A 20687-nucleotide genomic window follows, 5' to 3' on the forward strand; every position below is an offset into this window, starting at 1 on the left:
AGAGCGTGGTGCTGATAATGCCAAGGTCACAGGTTTGATCCCTGTAAGCGGCATATTCCTGCATTGCAGGGGCTTAGACAAGATCCTCAGGGTCCCTTCTAAACCAGCAATTCTATGATTCAAGGTTTGCTATATTGTCACCAAGGATGCTGAACAAGGGCGATGCAGAAGCAGCCATCCCTTATGTGTTTATCCTCACAAGAGAAGACTGTCATGAGGCGCATTAAAGGCCATTGCGGCCCCTTTCTGCGAAGCCTGTTTAGAAATGACTCACATCCCGCAGGCAGAAGGTCATTTAGCAGCAACTTGGCCACCTGCGGCCTCTGCGAAAGCAGGCCACGCTCTTTTCCTGAAGTTGCCACTTTGAGCAGAAGGCATAGGCAGTGTTCCATGTCCAGAATTTAAAGATATAATGCAGCCCCTCGCCTCCCCAACTCAGCCTTGAAGGGGTGGGGTGGGCTATGTATTTGCAAAGGGATGCAACATTCTCAGCTCTGATTAATGAGTCCCGTTATGCCAAGGGGAAGGAGGAAAACAACAGAGAAAGCCCCCACAAAAGTGACAAAGGTGGGGGGAGAAGGGAATGCCCAATTTTATGATGACACAACATATACGAGCAAGCCAAAAATATACTCCTGTATCCTCCTTTTATCTGGCAGCAACCTTCCTTTCCAACGGTATCCTGATGCCATCTGTTTGCAAGGGCAGAAGTCTCTGTCCCAATTCCCACCTCAGGTGTGAGTCACAAGGTTATAATGCAGTTCTACAGTTTTTCAAAGGGGAGCTGCTGTTCTTCTCCCAAAAGGGTCGGGAATTTCCTCTTCTCTGCCCGTCACTCAGTACCTGGGGGCTGAGGAAGGTGCAAAAAGGGGGCCTGGAGGAAACGAGAAAGGGGTTGGAGCAATTTGCCTATTGGGAAAGGTTCCTTTTTAGTTTTAGGAACATGGGGAATGTGCTAGAGGTGCATATCATTACAGAAACGAACAGTGGTCTTTGATAGTCCAACTTGGCAGAAGACAACTCCCTATGTCCGTATGTCAGAAGGTGTGCAGCAGTCTTCTGTGACAGCTGAAACTTCCAAGTCATCTTCATGGGTAGCCCCATGTGAAACCAACTGCAGTAATCAAGGCTCAAAGTTTCAGAAGCATGGATTGGCACATAGCAAGGTCTCGCCTTGCCATAAAATGGCCTCCTAATTAGCCCAAGATGGGGGGGGGGGACACACACCTCCTGGCAACAGCTCTTAACGTGAAAACCAAGGATCACAAAAACTGTACTGGTCACCGGTAGGCTGATCCCCTCCAGACTAAGGCTATTTCTCAACTATCCCCACCTCTAGCTTGTCTAGGTTCAATTTTAACTTATTCACCCTCAGCCATTTGAACATGACATTCAGACCCTGGTTCAGGACAAAGATAAAGCTTGTTCACACATTACACTGAACCCAGGTACAAGCTGTCTCTGTACATGTTCAAGTCGTTGTGTGATAGAGTGTAGCTTGTTCATTTGTGCATTTCAACTATTTGTGTACAGTGGTACATCATGTTATGTACCATACTCCTTACGAATGCTTTGGGTTACGCCCTCCACTAACCCGGAAGTAGATGCCCCTTGTTGCGAACTTTGCCCCGGGATGCAAGCGGAAGTCGCGCTCCGGCAGTGCGGCAGGCGCCATTAGCGAAAGCGTACCTCATGTTACGAGCGTTTTCTGGTTACGAACGGACCTCCGGAACTAATTAAGTTCGTAACCAGAGGTACCAATGTACACAGATTGTGCACTCACTATCAGCTGTAAAACAACCCTGTAACTTGATCCTGAATGTTCTGTTATTTTTAACTGTTTCATTTATGGGTCACTTTACACATGAACAGTCCCAAAGCAAACTCAAAATATATTTAGAGTGAGGTCTCATCAGTGTAGCACTATATATTGATCACCCTCCTATCAATGTACATTGACAGATGAAATAAATTGGATAGTTCGGTTGAACTGCTAAAGCAAATCATTTGGAAGGCGTTCCCCTAAACACTTGTCAAATGTAGAAGGCAACGCAACAGAAGATCACGGTCTATGGTACCAAAAGCTACAGGCAGATCCAGCAAGACCAGAAAGGAAGGAATTTCCCTTAACAAGTTCATAGAATCATGAAACTGTAGAGTTGGAAGGGACTCCAAGGGTCATCTAGTCCAACCCCCTGAAATGCAGGAAACTCAGCTAAAGCACCCATGACAGATGGCCACCCAACCTCTGCTTAAAAACTTCCAAGGAGAGTCCACCGCCTCTCGTGGGAGTCTGTTCCACTGCCGAACAGCTCTTACTGTCAGAAAGTTTTTTTCTGAATCTCCTTTCTTCGAACTTGAAGCCATTGGTTCAAAACAAAGCTCAATACAAAGACCATACACTGGGTCAACTAACATCTTCTCCATCTCACAGACGGTGCAGAAACTACATGGGAAAGAATGACTTTCAAATGTGACCTAGAAGGACTCAGCACTTAACAGACACCATGGGGAATGTAACTGCAAGGACCTTTACTCCTAATGTGCTTCTTGACTGAACGCTCCTTCACACAGCTATCCCAGAGGGATCTACCAGGACTAGTCCTCTGCAGCAAATCCCCATTCATTCCTACATAATAAAAGGGGCCATGGCTAGCCTTGTGGTCTGATTAGCCCTGCTGAGATAGCCTTGCAACATTTTGCCTTCAGTTGCCAAAGAGCCAAGTGATGCTATCCCAATGAGCAATCTTGTGGCGCAAATGGCTATTTGTTGTTATTCACAGAGTTCCTTGTCTTTAAGCCGTATGACTACTCAAAATCATTGAGAGCAATTACTGTGTTTATCTTAAGAAACATGGGTAATGATGGCTGGCACCTGTGATTTTAGTAGGAGCCTGTCACAAGTCCATTGCTGTCTGGGCTGTTGTTTCCTTAGGACCTTTGATCTCTTCAAGTGCCAGACAGGGAAAATTCACAGCCAATGAAGGGAAGAAGAACAGAGGGAGAGGGGGCAGGTGATGGACTTGTGACATGCCCCCACTGACATCACCGCCTCTGGTAGAAGAAGAAGAAGAGGAGGAGGAGTTTGGATTTGATATCCTGCCTTTCACTCCCTTTAAGGAGTCTCAAAGCGGCTAACATTCTCCTTTCCCTTCCTCCCCCAAAACACTCTGTGAGGTGAGTGGGGCTGAGAGACTTCAGAGAAGTGTGACTGGCCCAAAGTCACCCAGCAGCTGCATGTGGAGGAGCGGAGACGCGAACCCGGTTCCCCAGATTACGAAACTACCGCTCTTAACCACCACACCACACTGACTCTCGCCAGTGGTACTTTAGGTTTGTGCATTTAAAGTAGATTGAAGCACGACAAATCCACTTTTAAAAAAAAAATACAAAGTGTGGTTTGGAAAGTGACATGGAAATGCATTGAACTAATGATTAACAGGATGGTATATAAACACCCCACAAGCAAATCAGGATGAATGAAAGATTGTAGAGTTGGAATAGAGACCCCAAGGGTCATCTAGTCCAACCCCCCTGCAAAGCAGGAATTTCAGCATGAGGTCTTGCATCCAATTTGAAACCATATCGGACCCTGCTTAAATTTGCAAATGCGCTAGCAGTTTTTGAATGCTTATTGTTATGTAAGTGCCCTGTAAACAAATCAGAACAAATGCTCAATAAAGACCAGACATAATCTAACCGCCATGTAAGCCTTGTGCAAGCAAACTAGGAGGAATACTAAATAAACAGGTCATCTTGAGAAGCCCTCTAAAAATAACCACCATCTGCACACCAACTCCACATTAGTTGAAGGCAGCGACTGATGTTTACACTCTATGAAGCATGAATGCTTTTTAGTGGTAAGAATTATTTCCAACTAAGTTTTACTCAAAGAAGTTCCATTGAAATTAATATGCCTTAGTCGTTAATTAATTTCAGTAGGTCTATGCAGACAAGGACTACCATTAAATATAACCCTAATATTCCCTCTCAAAAGGATCCCAGGATCATCAACATTGGGCTGCTCCCGTCAATATAAGTCACAGTTCTCCGGGGAAAAGGACAGAGTCTGGAAAGGCCCCCTGCACTAGGAAATCAGTGGCGGCAGCAGAACCGTCTTCCATTAGCCACACACCCAATTTCACTTGGAATATCCAGGGAATAAGCATATACTGTATTTTTCGCTCTATAAGACACACCAGACCACAAGATGCACCTAGTTTTTGGAGGAGGAAAACAAGAAAAAAAATATTCTGAATCTCAGAAGCCAGAACAGCAAGAGGGATCGCTGCGCATTGAAAGCAGCAATCCCTTTTGCTGTTCTGGCTTCTGTGGTAGCTGCACAGCCTGCATTCGCTCTGTAAGACGCACACACATATCCCTTTACCTTTTAGGAGGGAAAAGGTGAGTCTTATAGAGCAAAAAATATGGTATATATAGGCTTTGCAGCCACTTTTTTTGTTTGTAGTTCCTTTCACCCAAACAGCATTCTACCAATATTGATCTGCAAATTCTGCGCAATTGTGCAATATGCATCCCTGCAAATTTCGGTTTAATTACTCTTCTGGCCCCTTTTGAATTGATCAGGCACACCTTTCAAAGTTACCTATGCACCCTTAAAGGACAGAAAATAGACAATAATGCTGAGGATGCTGAATTCTTCACTAGCATGGTGTGGTCCCAGAACTGTGGAATACACACAGAGCCCCAATTTCTATAGAAAACTGTAGTGTTAAAGACGGTAGAACAGAGGTAGGGAAATGGGCCTTGGCTGCTCCCCTGTCAATCACCTGGCCACATAATAATGCCAGGTGAGTGTGCAGCTTGAAATCAAACCGTGTTGGCAGAACAGTGGGCAAAACACCAACCATCAACTAGCTGGCGGTGTGTGCAAAGCCCTTTGAGCAGCAGGTCTTCTTCAATGTCGAAGATCAGCTGACTGTCAGTGCGTGAGTAGCCTTACATTGCTTCCCAAGTTCTGAATGTCAGCTTATGCCTAAGGCAGTGTTGGCCAAACTTTGCCCTCCAGCAGTTTTTGGACTACAACTCCCATCTTCCCTAGCTAACAGGACCAGTGGTCAGGCATGATGGGAATTGTAGTCCCAAAACACTGGAGGGCCAAGTTTAGCCAACACTGGCCTAAGGAGTCTTTCAGGCACCGCCAATCAGCTGATTGGTGGTGCCTACAAAGTTCCTCTTGTCCAAGCCTCTTGTTACCTGCCCCACACCTACCGTCATATATGACACTAGGTGTTGTGCAGGTGGGAATGACTTGGTCATAGGACCATCTCAATTCTATGTAAAATACCTATTTGCTGTTTCTCTGTCCAGCAGCTGGTCTTTAAAGTAGCTGATGATAGCTCAGTTGGTTAGAGCATGGTGCTGATAAAGCTAAGGTTGTGTGTCTGATCTCCATCTGGGTCAGCTGCATATTCTGGCATTGCAGGGGGTTGGACTAGATGATCCTCAGGATCCCTTCCAACTCTACAAGTCTATGAGTCTAAGACACAATAAACTTAGCAAGATTTAAATTAAATATAAGGCAACAGTGATTGATGAAGGCAGGGGCGGGAATGGTAAAAAATGTCTTTCTCCCCAGCCCTTAGATGTTACTGCTGCTGCTCTTTAAAGATTCCATGAATTCCAGGGGGAAACAGACTTGGAAGGGTTCTATTTAACAATCCGGGCCATGTACCACCTGATCTTGTCATCCATGGAAGGTGGGGCTTCCCCTCACGAGTCTATGGCTCTTCCCTTAAGTTAAAGGCAGCTAGCAGAGACACCCCCAGCCCAATATTCCTTGTCTAGCTTTCTCTCTTATCCTGAGAACACCAGGAAAATTTGCAGTCACTTATGTCCTGCAAAGGGTGGCACTGTGGGTTAAACCACTGAGCCTAGGACTTGCCAATCAGAAGGTCGGCGGTTCAAATCCCCGCAACGTGGTGAGCTCCCGTTGCTCAGTCCCTGCTTCTGCCAACCTAGCAGTTCGGACGCATGTCAAAGTGCAAGTAGATAAATAGGTACCGTTCTGGCGGGAAGGTAAACGGCGTTTCCGTGCGCTGCTCTGGTTCGCCAGAAGCGGCTTAGTCATGCTGGCCACATGATTCGGAAGCTGTACGCTGGCTCCCTCGGCCAATAAAGTGAGATGAGCGCGCAACCCCCGAGTCGGTCACAACTGGACCTAATGTTCAGGGGTCCCTTTACCTTTATGTCCTGCAAACATAGGCTTAATTGCAGCAGCTTACAGATGATCCACGAAAAGCTAAGTTTTCCTGCTGATCTGATGCCGTTGTAAGGGGTGGGGGTGGGGAATAATAACTGCACCCAAGTTTTTTTTCCCCCAGCTATATGCACACAGCTGCAGCCAACATGGCTGGCTGCAGGAAGAATTTTGGTTAGGCATGTCAAGGTAAGCCAGACGTTTAAAAAGAGAAGGTACTTTCCCGACAATGGAAATAGCCAAGAGATATGCATCCAATCAAACGAAATTGACTGGGATGTTTCACAATGTCATCTCCTCTTAGCACATTCCTCCCATTGCTAAATATATTTCTTGTAAACACACACACACACACACACACACACACACACGGACTAGGAACTTGTTTACAAAACCAGCTTCCCTGCGATAACCTCTTCAATCTTCATTAGAAGGCAAAAGAGTTCAAAGGACTTTAAGGGCTATTTAGTCCAACCTGTGTCGCAAGCATAGCTATTGTCTTGTCTCACACCCCATAAAATCGCCCTTGCAGTGCAGGCTAGAGTATACAGTGGTACCTCGGGTTACATACGCTTCAGGTTACATACGCTTCAGGTTATAGACTCTGCTAACTCAGAAATAATGCTTCAGGTTAATGAGATGAGATGAGAACAGGATGAGAACAGAAATCGTGCTCCAGCGGCGCGGCAGCAGCAGGAGGCCCCATTAGCTAAAGTGTATCTCAGGTTAAGAACAGTTTCAGGTTAAGAAAGGACCTCCGGAACGAATTAAGTACTGTACTTAACCCGAGGTACCACTGTATCTAACACGAGCAGAGAGCAAGCACACCAGCAAAGAGAGGTTAACGGCTCCGCACACATTAAAACCAAGTGAGCTAAGCCAGTTTCCAAAGCAGTGAACTGCCTTGTGCTGACTCACTGGTCCACCTAGCTCAGTACTGTCCACACTAACTGGCAGCAACTGCCCAGTTTGAGGCAGCAGCTTTTCCCCTGCTCTCCCTGGGCTTGAACCGGGGACCTTCTAATACAAGGCAGACTCTCTGCCACTGAACTACACTATAACCAAGGAGAAGGGGGTTTACCAATCTGAGCGGCCAAAAACTGTGAGCGCGCACAGCACTCAGAATGGCTGGCAATGGTTGAAGAGGAGTGAGGGAGATAACCCAAGATGACCTCTAAACACAGAGCCAGCTCCTCTTTGTATGCCAAGTGCAAGCTCTGGGAGCTCGTAGCAGTAGAAGCGACAGAGCAGGTTGCTACTGACTTAAAAAGATGAGCCCAAGCAGCTTGAGAAAGGTGCCGGGGCAAAGAGAGCACCTGCTGGATCAGATTCAGGGCTCATCTAGCTGAGCCATGCACTTCCAACATGGCCAACCACAAACAGGGCACAGAGACAAAACATTTATGTTTGCTTTAGAAGCCACTTAATCTTTTTCAAAAACTCTCCAATGCTGTCCTCCCCGCCCCCGAGTATTCAGATGCTGACAGCAATTCAACATGGAAGTTCCATTAAGGGATCTAACAGCTGTTGACAAACCAATTCTACTCCATGGATAAGCAAACTAAGGCCCAGGGGCCGGATACAGCCCAATCGCCTTCTAAATCCGGCCCACAAGACAGTTCGAGAATCAGCGTGTTTTTACATGAGTAGAATGTGTCCTTTTATTTAAAATGCATCTCTGGGTTATTTGTGGGGCATAGGAATTCGTTCACTTTTTTCCCCCTCCAAAATATAGTCCGGCCCCCCACAAGGTCTGAGGGACAGTGGACCGGCCCCCTGCTGAAAAAGTTTGCTGACCCCTGGTCACTAATCCCTCAGTAAAGCCATCAAATGAATCAGGGTCCATTTTCACATCTCGGGGCACTTCAGCAAGCAATACATTATTCCGTCACCGGTCCAGCCTGGAACCTGAGACAGCCCTGACTTAGCCTAGAAGCCAAGTCAGGCACAGGCCGGTGTACTATGGTCTGGCCTTGAAGGATGTTGTTCTGTACTTTATGTGTTTGCACAGTGACTGGGTTGAAGCAGCCTTCCCCCTTCATGGCAGAGTGTGCTTTATGGCCGAGCTGGGATTTGAAGTCAGGTCTCCCCACTCCTAGTCCACCCCTGAAACAGGTGGGGGTGGGGAACCTGCCTCAGCTCGAGGGCCACATTTCCTTCTGGGAAACTTTCCGGGGGCCACATGCCAATGCTTAAAGTTGAACGCAGCAGCAAATGTGCATTTTACTCTTGCATTGTAGGCCTGTTTCTACACACATTCCCACAGCCCTCTCTATCCACCATTAAGGCAAGCAAGAGGTACGATCAGAGTTCAAGGACATATTCCCGCCAGGCAAAAACACTCAAGGAGCGTGTGAAGCAGGGCTTGTGAGGAAGCTGGCCTGAGGAGAAGGGGTGTGGTCTGAGGAAGGTCCTGGAGGCCAGATAGAGAAGCTTGGGGGCCACATTTGGCCCCTAGGCCTGAGGTTCCCTACTTCTGGTCTAATTCAACTTCAATTTTTGCTCTGTGTGATCCCAACTGCACAGAAGAAACACTTACAACGGGATCCTAGGCTTGCTGACTGAAAAGGGGGTTATACTGCATCTATTGGGGCTCATTCCCAAGTAAGCATGCATAAGACTGCAGCCTTTTGACAGAAACATGGGCTGTTAGCAAGAAGCGGTGTCAGGGTTTTTTGTCTTCAGAGAAAGCAGGACATTCAACAAATAGCGTTTGTCTCTGTGATGGATCATAAGTAGTTAATGCACCAGCTTTGAAAGATGAGGATGGAAGACGCTGGCTATTTGAGGTTTCTCAAACCTGAACTTTGATTTGTTCACATATTATCATCACTTTGGACTGGGCTCCATTGGCAACCTTCGTTCATTGGCTGCAGCCAATGAACGAAGGCCTATTGTCTATTGGCCTATTGTCACCTTACATTTCCCCTAAACCCAAAATATACTTTCAGAAAAGGGAAATACCCCGGTTTGTAACTGTAGTGATCTCACAACATTAAGCATGAGTCTTTCCTGTCCTCCAGGCCCAATTTGCATGTTCAGCCCCTCTGCAGGCTGTTTGAGAGGGCCCTTTGGCCCCTTATCTTTCTCCCCTCTAAAGTTTGTTGTGCTTCCGCAAAGCTTGGAGTTCCCCCCACAGCATGCTAATGCCTACTTTCTTCTGCAAGATAGTGTTTTGGCTACATAAGGATCCACACTTGGGGAAAGAACACATTGCTGGGATGGGGAAGCTGTGGCCTCCCCATCAGCCCTAACCGGAGTGACCAATGGCAAGAAATGATGGGAGTTGTAATACAACAACACAGGGATTGCAGGCGACTCTGGTTTTCTGCCCCTGGTATATGGGGTGACCACTAGAATTTCTCGGATACTACTGCTTACAATGCCTATTCTTATTATTTATTGCAAGAATGTCTAATCCACCTTTCTGCAATGAAATGCATTCAACGCAGTTCACAACAACAACAACCACTAAGTCAATTCAAAGATTTTAAAAGCCAGCACATGCATTTTACTAATTCGGCCTCTTTTATGTCTACTTCAATGGCTGCTATTTATATGTGACTGCTTGCAATTTTTGTCCTTTTAATATCTGCACCAGCTGCTTCAATTGTGTTTTGCTGCAGAAAGAGTGGGTAGAAATCCTGGCCCCAGATGAACTTCTCAAAACAAGCCGATCCAAGGTCTGAGTGCTGTAACTGCAAAGGCCAGCTCACTTGTTTGCTGTACTGCAAAAGCCACTCTTTAGCTGTACATTGAATCAAGGCCACAGCTCCCATCACCTGCATCAAAGCACTCTATATATTCATCATCAATATAAATCCTACCCTTCCTCCCGAATGAGCCAAGGGAGGCAAACAGATCCACAATTATTATTATTTTTGGGGGGACACACAAACATTCTAAAGCAGTTATAATATCTAAATGCAGTTTATGTGTTTGACTTTGACGAAGAGCCTGCTGCAAGTCTTGAAATTCTTTTAGGACAGGGATGGGGAACCTGTGGTCCTCAGGACGTGATTGGACTATAACTCCCATCATTGGCTGGGGCTGATGAGAGCTGAAATCCAGCAACATCTGAAGAGCCACTGGTTCCCCATTCCTGTCTTAGGGGCTTCTCACATGCAGCCATTGACAGGCAACAAGATTTCAGGCCTCTCTCTTCTCTTCTGAGCCCAGCTTGAACCCTTCTCCTTGTTTCATTCAGCAACCGGTTGCCACTGGGAGTGAAGGACAGGCCAAGGGGACAGGCAAGTCAAGTTATGATTTGCACGTCAGGAAGCCCTGTCGTCGAGTTAATCAGAATGACAGATACCCCACCCATTTCAGCCAGACACTGAGTCACAGCTAGGCACCTCGCTAGCTAAATGCCCTCCCGCAATTTCACTGGGACTGCATTTTCGTTAGGCCGGGGACCTAAAATTACCGTATTTTTCGCACCATAGGGCGCACCGGACCATAGGGCGCACCCAGTTTTTAGGGGGGGGGGGGGATCAAGAAAAAAAAATCCCCCCCCAGCCCCAAAGAGCAGCGTACAGGCTGCACACAGCCTCTCCCTGCCAGAGGGGTTGCGCGCAGCTATAGAACAAGCCAAGGCAGCGAGCGGGATGGATCCCGCTCGCTGTTTTGGCTTCCCCTTTAGCCCCGTGTAGCCTCTCCCTCCCGGGAGAGGCTGCGTGAGGCTAAAGAATCCATAGCCCCGTGCAGCCTCTCCTTGCCGGAGGGGTTGCGCACAGCTATGGAAGAAGGCAAGGCAGCGAGTGGGATGGATCCCGCTCACTGTTTTGGCTTCCCCTTTAGCCCCGTGCAGCCTCTCCTTGCCGGGAGACGCTGCGCAGGGCTAAAGAAGCCATAGCCCCGTGCAGCCTCCTTGCGGAGGGGTTGCACGCAGCTATGGAAGAAGGAAAGGCAGCGAGCGGGATGGATCCTGCTCACTGTTTTGGCTTCCCCTTTAGCCCCGTGCAGCCTCTCCTTGCCGGGAGACGCTGCGCAGGGCTAAAGAAGCCATAGCCCCGTGCAGCCTCCTTGCGGAGGGGTTGCACGCAGCTATGGAAGAAGGAAAGGCAGCGAGCGGGATGGATCCTGCTCACTGTTTTGGCTTCCCCTTTAGCCCCGTGCAGCCTCTCCTTGCCGGAGTGGTTGCACACGGCTATGGCACAAGCCTGCATTCGCTCCATAGGACGCACACACATTTCCCCTCAATTTTTGGAGGGGGAAAACTGCGTCCAATAGAGCGAAAAATACGGTATGTGCTATGGCAGGGTGAGTAAACTGCTGTATCCTTGACACTTTACTGCTACGCTCCGGAACTTGGTCGCTTGGCTCCCAGCCTCACACACTCTGCTTATTGTTCTTGTACTTCCTTGTGGCATTCGAATTCCTACTGCGAAAACAATGCCAGGCCCTTGCGATGCAGCTTTAGAAGATGCAGAATTCCTTTCTACAAGTTGCTCAGGGCTGGACGGCTGCAGGGGACACAGACCCACAAGGTTTCATACGGGCAGAAATGCAAATCACGAGCAATGTTGCCAGTGGAACAACAAGGTCTTTCGTTCGCTTTTGCCTACTTTTGGGTTGCCTGTGTGAACTAACCCAACAGATGCATGGAATTTAGTATCTGGAGCAAACGTCAACAACCTCAAAACACACAGCTCTTAGGTTTTGTTTCTTTAAGACCTGCTGGGATTCAGAACATTTGAAGTGCTCACAACTCAAGACCCCAGCCAGGAACCTGTTATACAAAACAGAAAAGACAAACCTAAGGTATCACAGCTCCATTTTTAGCCTTCCTTGCAGGCAGCAGGCAGTGGCTGAATGTGCTTTATTCACAGGACACATCAGAAGGTTGTAATGGCACCCTCACTAAATACCCAATATGTAGCTTTTTTATCTACCATACTGAAAACACATTTAATTATCCCACTGAAAAGGAAACATTACATAATTGAATGTTATATGTTAAAATTATTTTTTAACTGGTAAATGTCCTTAGCACATCACAGTTTTATCAATAGCTATAATTAATTGCAAATATTATAAGCCATGCTATGAAATACAAAGGGAAAGTGTTGCCCTAGTGAAGACATGTTAACTGCCAACTCATAACAAAGCTATGGATTTCAGTTCTTAATGCATTATAAACTGATACTTTACATTTGTCCACATCCGTATATATTTTTTGCTGTACAGTGGTACCTCCGGTTAAGAACTTAATTTGTTCTGGAGGTCCGTTCTTAACCTGAAATTGTTCTTAACCTGAGGTACCACTTTAGCTAATGGGGCCTCCCACTGCCACCACGTGATTTCTGTTTTCATCCTGAAGCAAAGTTCTTAACCTGAGGTACTATCTCTGGGTTAGCGGAGTCTGTAACCTGAAGCGTATATAACCCAAGGTACTACTGTACTTCGCTTTTTAAAATCCATCTTACCACAACGCTTTTGTACCTTTGTTTTTGTTCTCTCTATCTAAGATAATGAGTCGATTTAGCCAACGCAACGAATGCCCAAAGTTTCTCCATTCATTATTTTGATAGATGCATGCATTGCATGCTGCTTTTATTTAAATTGGCACCAAGCAGAGCAGTGAACAGTGGTGGGCCAGGGCATCTCATATTCCACCCTGTGCAATGCCAAAATCCTGTCCGCGCCCCAACCTGGAAGCTCTGCGTCTAGGGCCTAGATCTGCATTTGTGGTGAAAAAGCAGTGACAAGGTCTTGGGAGAACAGAACTCTGTGTGTCCTATGGCCTGCCCTGAGCCCGTGATAGTCTACTGCCCTAACATGTGGGTGGCTGGTGCTGTAGTGCACCAGTGTTGAATTAAGATTCAACGGCCAGGCCAGGCAGTTTCTGGGAGCGGCAGGAGCGCCATCTTGTCTTCCCCAGGCAACAAAATGACTTGGGCCAGCCCTGCAAATTGTCACATGAACCTCACTGCATGGCCCTTGACCACCTAATCATCTCTCAGTCCAGAGGGCTGCTGTGAGAGGGAAAAACAGAATGAGATCACCCACGTCCGCTGCCTTCAGTTCGTGGGAGGAAGGGCAGGGTAAGAACATAACTCCCAAAATCAGGTGGAGAGTGAGAGATGGGAATGGCTCTAATAACCCCGTGACACCTACTAGTTTAGAAATCCAGGGCCTACTTTATCTAGGTTTATAAAACTCTGACTAATCGGAATGGAAGGTAGTTGTTGAGAGCAGGAGCGTGGGCCTGGCCTGTTGTTCCTGTCTTACCATTCACTCTGTCTAACATGTCATTGTTGTTGACGTTGCTACTGCCCTAGGCCAGAAATGATGAGTCTGTAACCTTCTAGATTGTTGTTGGACTCCAACTTCCCGCAGCCCCAGCTGCCAGCATGGCCAACTGTGAGGGTTGAAGGGTGCTGCAGAAACCATCTGGAGAGTGACAAGATTCCCGTAGCTTGGTGTAGATCTGTACCCGGTAACCATCACTGAAATATCCAGGACTGGCAGAACATCACAAGAAGTGCATTCTTGTCTCCCTCTCTGTGGCCCTTCTCAGCACAAGTTGTAGGGCAGGGGTATGAGCTTTTTTTAGGATTTAACCCCGAAGTTGTTGAGCTTCTTTTTAGGATTTTACCCCAAGAAATAAACTGCCACAGGGGCCAGAATAAACCGACCAGTGGCCTGGAGTAAGCCCCCAAAATGGACTTTGGACATACCTGCTGTAGGGGCTTCAAGGTGAGAGAGCAGAAATCAAGGCAAGAGAAGCAAGCACTTGCATCCTCAACTTGGCATTGAGGGCAGAGCGGGGACAGGGAAACTATGGCCTTCCAAATGATAAATAAAAAAATTGTCCAGTAGCACCTTAGAGACCAAATAAGTTTGTTCTGGGTATAACCTTTTGTACGCATGCACACTTCATCGGATACATGCACACGAAATCTTATACCCAGAACAAACTTAGTTGGTCTCTAAGGCGCTACTGGACATTTTTATTTATTTATTTCGACTGCGTCAGACCAACACGGCTACCTACTTGAACCTCCAAATGATGTTTAACTACAACAGCCATCATCCCTGACCACTGGGTAAGCTAGCTGGGGCTGATGGGAACTGGAGCCCAGTAACACCTGGAGAGCCACAAATTCTCCATTCCTGGGTTAGCATGTTGGAGTAGCCCAAACACAAATCTCCTTGCAGCCACAAAACTCACAAATATACTTGAGCAAGTCACCCATCTCTCAGCCTCATCTGCTTCACAGGTTGTTGCAAGGATAAACTAAGGAAGAACAATGTCTACAGCCCTGAGCATCTGGGATGACTATAAATATAATAAATAACTACAAGTGAGTTGGAAGCCTATCATCACCCATCATCCAGCAGAACCAGTGAAACTGCCTGCAGAGACAGATATTCAGAAGTTTTCTGATGATTTCCAAAGTCATCATGTCTTTGCTAATGGAAGTTGCAAATCACGGAGCATGCAATATTTGCAATCCATAGAAACAGAGGTTAGTCCAGGGTTGTGTTTTGTTTTGGAAAGTGGGGTTCTCCTGAAAAGCAATCTCATATTAATTTACATTATTACTGCAAACGTGAAACATACTTGCCTCCAAAGCCAGCTAAAAACGCAGTTTAGATTTTGTTTCTATGTTTTTGCAATCATGCGCTTTGTTTTCTAAGTAGAAAAACTGCTTGTGGAGGAGTTGGATGTGATGACCCCAGCTGCTCAGAGCCAACTTCTTTCTGCAAACTGATACAACTACAGTGGTACCTCGGGTTACAGATGCTTCAGGTTACAGATGCTTCAGGTTACAGACTCTGTTAACCCAGAAATAGTACCTCAGAACTTTGCTTCAGGATGAGAACAGAAATCGCATGGCGGCAGCAGTGGGAGGCCCCATTAGCTAAAGTGGTACCTCAGGTTAAGAACAGTTTCAAGTTAAGAATGGACCTCCAGAACAAATTAAGTTCTTTACCAGAGGTACCACTGTAGTTTGTTTCTCTTGAGCTCAGTCCTCGAGATAATAGAATCACAGCAGTGGAGAAAGACTCATAGAATCACAGCATTGGAGAAAAACTCATCTGATCCAAACTCTCCCATCCCTCTCAATGCAGAAAACCTAGAGCTTGAGCATCCCCAAGAGTTGGTTCCCATGACGAAAAGCCCACAATGAGTTTTGTCCCTCCACAGAAGTCCTACTATTGCTCAAGTTATCTAGGTACACACCCCAAATTTATTTACACCAATTATGCAGCTCACATTGCTCTGGGCCGAATCAAAGAAGGGGACCTATTTGACTAAAAATAATATTTGATCAAAGCCCTTTAGCTTTGTCCTTGGAGCCTGCCACCTGCAAAAATCTAATTACATCCATCCTGTTACATTAGTCTTGACCTTTGAGAGCTTGGGGAAAAATGAAAGCTGTTAAAAATACAAGGGCAACAACAACAAAAAGGCTTATATCTACCAGCCATCAAAATCAGAATCTGATCAGTGTTTACATCTTCAGATCACCCTAGAGCAGTGTTTCCCAACCGGTGTTCCGCGGCACACTACTGTGCCGTGAGACGTTGGCTGGTGTGCCGTGGGAGGGAGGCGGGCGAGTCGGGCGGTGAGAGGCGGCGGCGGCGAGGATCCGCGTCGAGCCGGGGGCGGCTCCACGGTGGTGGTGCCGAGCGGCGGGGCAGCGCGTGCAAAAGGGAGGAGCGCGAGACAGCGGAGGAGGAGGAGGCCGGCATGTCCGGGCAGCAGCAGCAACAACAGCAGCAGCAACTCCCGCCGCCGCCCCCTCCTCCGCCCGCTATCGCCGCCACCACCACAACAGCCGCCGCCGCCTCAGTTGCCGCCGTCCCTCAGTCCCTCGCTCTGCTGCCTCCTCCCACCCCCAAAGCTTGGAGGTTCCCCGGCAAGGGGGAGGGAAAAAACTTTCACTTTCGTGCGTCCCTCCCGGCGTGACGCTGCGCGCTGACGTCACGGGGCTGTGCCGCGGTGGTGTGCCGCGAGATTTTTTCCTTAAACAGGTGTGCCGTTGCCCAAAAAAGTTTGGGAAACACTGCCCTAGAGCAGGAGTAGGGAAACATTTCCAGCCCTCATTCCCTCCTGGGCAAACTTCTGTGGGCCACATGCCACTGCTGGGTGGGGCCAGAGGCAGAATTGGGAAGAGCCATGCATGCAAATTTTACCTTTCTACAGGAAACCAGTTTCTACACACACTCTCTGGCCTCCATCCAGACAAGCCTGGAGCATTCAAAGAGGCTTTCTGACCAGGCATAAACAACTGGGGTGTGAAGAAGGGCCAGAGAGTGGCACGGCCTGTGAAGGGTTCAGAGGGCCAGGTAATGAAGCCTGGAGGGCCACTTTTGCACTCCAGGGTCTGAGGTGCTCCAACCCTACTCCACAGCGTGTGCTGCATTGTCAAAGATACTTGCGACTGAGCTAAACACCTGCCATTTCACATCTTGGCCAAGAACAATCTCCAGGAAGGCAAGACCGTGATTTTTTTTAATGGGGCAAGAGGGAGAGAAAATGAATTATTATTGCTTTCCCCCAACAAGCATCAGATATAGGTTTCAGGTGACTCGCCAAGGGTCCAGAAAACAAACAACAAAATCCCCTGCCCCTAGTAGCAGGAGGCAAGTTCAAGCAAGCTATCTGCAACCAGATAATGCCCCCTGCTGACTCATCAGAAAAGAAGTCCTCTTGTTTTCAGCAGGGACAGGCAGTCTATGGTTTCTGGCTGGAGGCAAAATACGTCTACAAAGCAAATTGCTCTTCCTGAAATGAGGAACGTTCGATCTTCAGTGGGACGGAAGAGCTTGGCTTCAGCTTTATTTCATATCTGTCAGATGCCTGCTATTCTCATCCAGATGAAATGATTAATCTCTTTTTTCCTTCTCAGGCCCACCTGATGGCATCAGGGATTCCCCCCAAAAATCAGAGGGACAGGCGAGACAGTGCAGCCCCTTCCCTCAGCCTGGCGAAGACCAATTGCCAGGTAGCTCCTCCTCTCCCAGAACTTGCCTTCAACTTCGACCATCTGAGTGGAAGTGAGACACTGAGGCCCTCTGCACAAACCTTCCTGGGTCCACGTGACATTTCTCTCCTTCCCTCCCATAACTTTCTTCCTCAGCAACCATTCCACAAGTCGTCATGTCACTTCATTATATAGCAGGATGAATGTTTTGGAAACCTACATTTGCTTATTTTGCCTCTTCCCTTCCAAGTCCTTTTCCCTTTCATGTCATGTCCCTTGGATTGTAAAGACATCATTTTATATTATACAATGCCTTGATTTCTGTGGCAGAAAGACAGCATATTAGTTATTCATTAATTCATTCATCCAGCCATCCAATTTACAGACTATATAATATTTTTTAAAGTCTCTGAGTGGCTCGCAAAGTAACAAAAACAGAAAATCAAGACTAGAATACAAATAAAATGAAAATACATGATGTCAATAAAAATCCAGAATCAAAATATTGAAACAAAATACAGAGCAAGCTAAGAATTAAGTCAGAACATCAGTCTAGAAAGTAAATAAACACTATGTGGCAGTCACACATATTCCAATCAGTAGAGCCTTACTACATAAATTTTAAGCAAGTCTACTAGCATGATTAGATTTATTTATACACACGACTTAATCCTAACCAGTCACATCCAGTATGTAAATGATGGTCTTGTAAGATAAAGCTGAAGCCTTTCTCTCAAATCTACCAATTTTTTAACAAAAACTGGCAATTTATTTAGGGGGGGGGGACAATTTACTTGTGCACAAGGTCAAGTGATGATGTTTATGTGCGCAATAGCCATTCTAGATTAAGCACAACTTCACTTCGAGCACAATGCTTTTCAACAGGGGCGGTTCACATCCGTGGCTGCGAGTCATCAAGTGGATGAGCCATTAACTGATGTACACTTATGTATGAATCAGTCCTTAATTACCAACAACTCAAGCTGTGGTTATTACGCCAATATACGGGTGGGCGGAAGCCACTCTCCTGTTCCTGGTTGAATGCACAAGTGATGCCACCCAAAAGTCAGGTCTGGCTGAACAAGGCAGGAAAGCCAGGCAACCAATAGATCAGGACACTGCCTGTAATCCTAAATGGTGGGTTGCCATTTGTATGGGCTATTGGCGAATTTCAAGAAAACTTACTTTGGCCAGAATTTGCCTAAAATTTAAGCTTTGCTTTGTTCAAAAGATGTTAAGGACACCTCCAACCAGAAACGTCAGGGCAGTCTACAATAGTTAGTGCCAAATACAAAACAGAATAGCAACTAAAATTCAGCAAAGCAGATTAGACTACCAGCCAGCAGCTCACACTAGGTGCTGCAATGCCTGGGGAAATAAAATGTGTCTTTGCCTGGGGCTAGAAAGACATCATGATTGGAACCAAGTAAGGCAAACCTCACAACAGAAGGCATTACATAAAATGAGTGCCATGTCACAGAAGGCCATCCCTGGTCGCAACTCATCTAACTTTAGGAGGTGGCGGGTTCTGGAAGAGAACCTCAAATGAGGTTGTGGTTGGGCAGAACCATGTAGCAATAGAAGGCAACCCCTTAGACACCCAGGGTCAGCAAGCCACTTAAGGCTTTTTAAGTAAGCACCAGCATTTTGAATTATGCTCACAACATTAAGTAGCCCGTATAGTTGCTTAAGACCTGGTAAGATAAACTGCTCCCTGTAAATAGCATAGTAGTTGCATTTTTTACGAACAGGTTTCGCTGTGGGTTAAACCACACAGCGTAGGACTTGCCGATCAGAAGGTCGGCGGTTCAAATCCCCGCGACGGGGTGAGCTCCCGTAGCTCGGTCCCTGCTCCTGCCAACCTAGCAGTTCAAAAGCACGCCAGTGCAAGTAGATAAATAGGTACTGCTCCGGCGGGAAGGTAAACGGTGTTTCTGTGCACTGCTTTGGTTTCGCCAGAAGTGGCTTAGTCATGCTGGCCACATGACCCGGAAGCTGTACGCCAGCTCCCTCGGCCAATAAAGCGAGATGAGCGCCACAACCCCAGAGTCGGTCATGACTGGACCTAATGGTCAGGGGCGCCTTTACCTTCTGGGAAGTCATCAAAGGCGGCCAGCCCCATGCACAATACATTGCAGTAGCCTAGCCTTGAGGTTACCAGGGCATGAAAAAGAGCAGCCAGGATCTCTTTGTGCTGTCATCCCATGAGCTGCCAGAGTTGGCTAAAAGTTAAGACAAAATGCTTGCATGTTCAATGGATTCTGCGGTTGAGAAGTGTGTGCACGGGGGTGGGAATTATTTGGCCCATACCAAGGAATACCTTGAAAGTGAATGAACAGAATACTTTCACAAACCAAAGCAGAACGATTTTTTCCCCCTGCCAGGAGGCGGGGGAAAGGCAACAATGAAATATCACTGACTTTCCAGCTCTCCTTTCTCCTCTGGTATGTTTTGCTAAGGATTACCACATGTAACAACAAGTTCACAAAGAAAATTCATCAGCTATGCGCGTGCACAAACACACACCACACACACACCTTCCAGGTTGCTTTGCACACTTCCATGAGAAAGGGGATGGGCTGGCAAGACATCAGCGAGCAGCTGAAAAGTACTGCAATGGAATCAGGTGACTTGCTTGCATTCCCAGTGTCTGCAATCACCTCTGCTGAGAAAGTCTTTCTCCCTCCCTCCCTCCCTCTCTCCCCGTCCCCCAACCCAGCAAATCACACATACGCAGGCATCCCTTGGCTTTTGGAAGACGGAGTGAATTAAAAGCTTTTAATACAACTGATGACTAAAAGGGAAATAAACAACAACAACAAACAACAAGGGCAGACCCTGGTGTAGGACACAACAAACTCGCGGCACTGCAGCAAAACCAGCTACCCAGAATGCTAAACTGTGTTGCTGAATGCAGTACAGCTACAGCCTGCTAGGAGACAGCTTTACTTGCACAGCCAGCTTGGGAGGAACTCTGCCTTTATATCTGCTGACATCTATACGAAATTTTGCCTTCAACAGTGAGGTGTAGTGACCGTGTCTGTGTCAGTGTCTTGGGTTGCAATTCCGACGCAGCTGTGAAGCTCGCTGGGGTGACCGTGGATCAGTCCCACCCTCTTAGCCTAACTGACTGAGCCTAATTTCGAGCAGATAAAAAGGTTGAAATAACATGTTTTTAAAGCTATCCGTGCACAAATAACTGAAATAAAAAATAGTTCCCACTTTTAATTTAAGGTGAAAGAATTGCCACTGGTGAACTGTGCTGCCATCTAAAGCTCTCCAGATGTTGCTGGACTCCAACTCCCATCATCCCTGATCATTGGCCACGCCAGCTGGGGCTGATGGGAACCGAAGTCCAACAAGATCTGGAGGGTCACATATCCTGCCCCCCTTCCCGGTCGGCCTGACTAGAGTGTTGGTCTATGACCAAGGAGTTCTGGGTTGAAATTCCTATAAAGATCACTCTGGATGACCTTAGTTGAGTTTCTTTTAGCAGCCTAATCTACCTCAAAGGGTTGTTGTGAGGA

At 47.0% G+C, this 20687-nt stretch overlaps 1 protein-coding gene across 2 annotated transcripts in view; it reads right to left on the reverse strand.

Annotated features, from left to right (window-relative positions):
* LUZP1 (leucine zipper protein 1) overlaps positions 1-20687 on the reverse strand; it is a 70846-nt gene that overhangs the window by 19672 nt on the left and 30487 nt on the right. The gene's annotated exons all lie outside the window — the stretch shown is intronic.

Source organism: Podarcis vaucheri, assembly GCF_965113315.1.
Source record: "Podarcis vaucheri genome assembly, chromosome: 7".
Lineage (NCBI taxonomy): Eukaryota > Metazoa > Chordata > Lepidosauria > Squamata > Lacertidae > Podarcis > Podarcis vaucheri.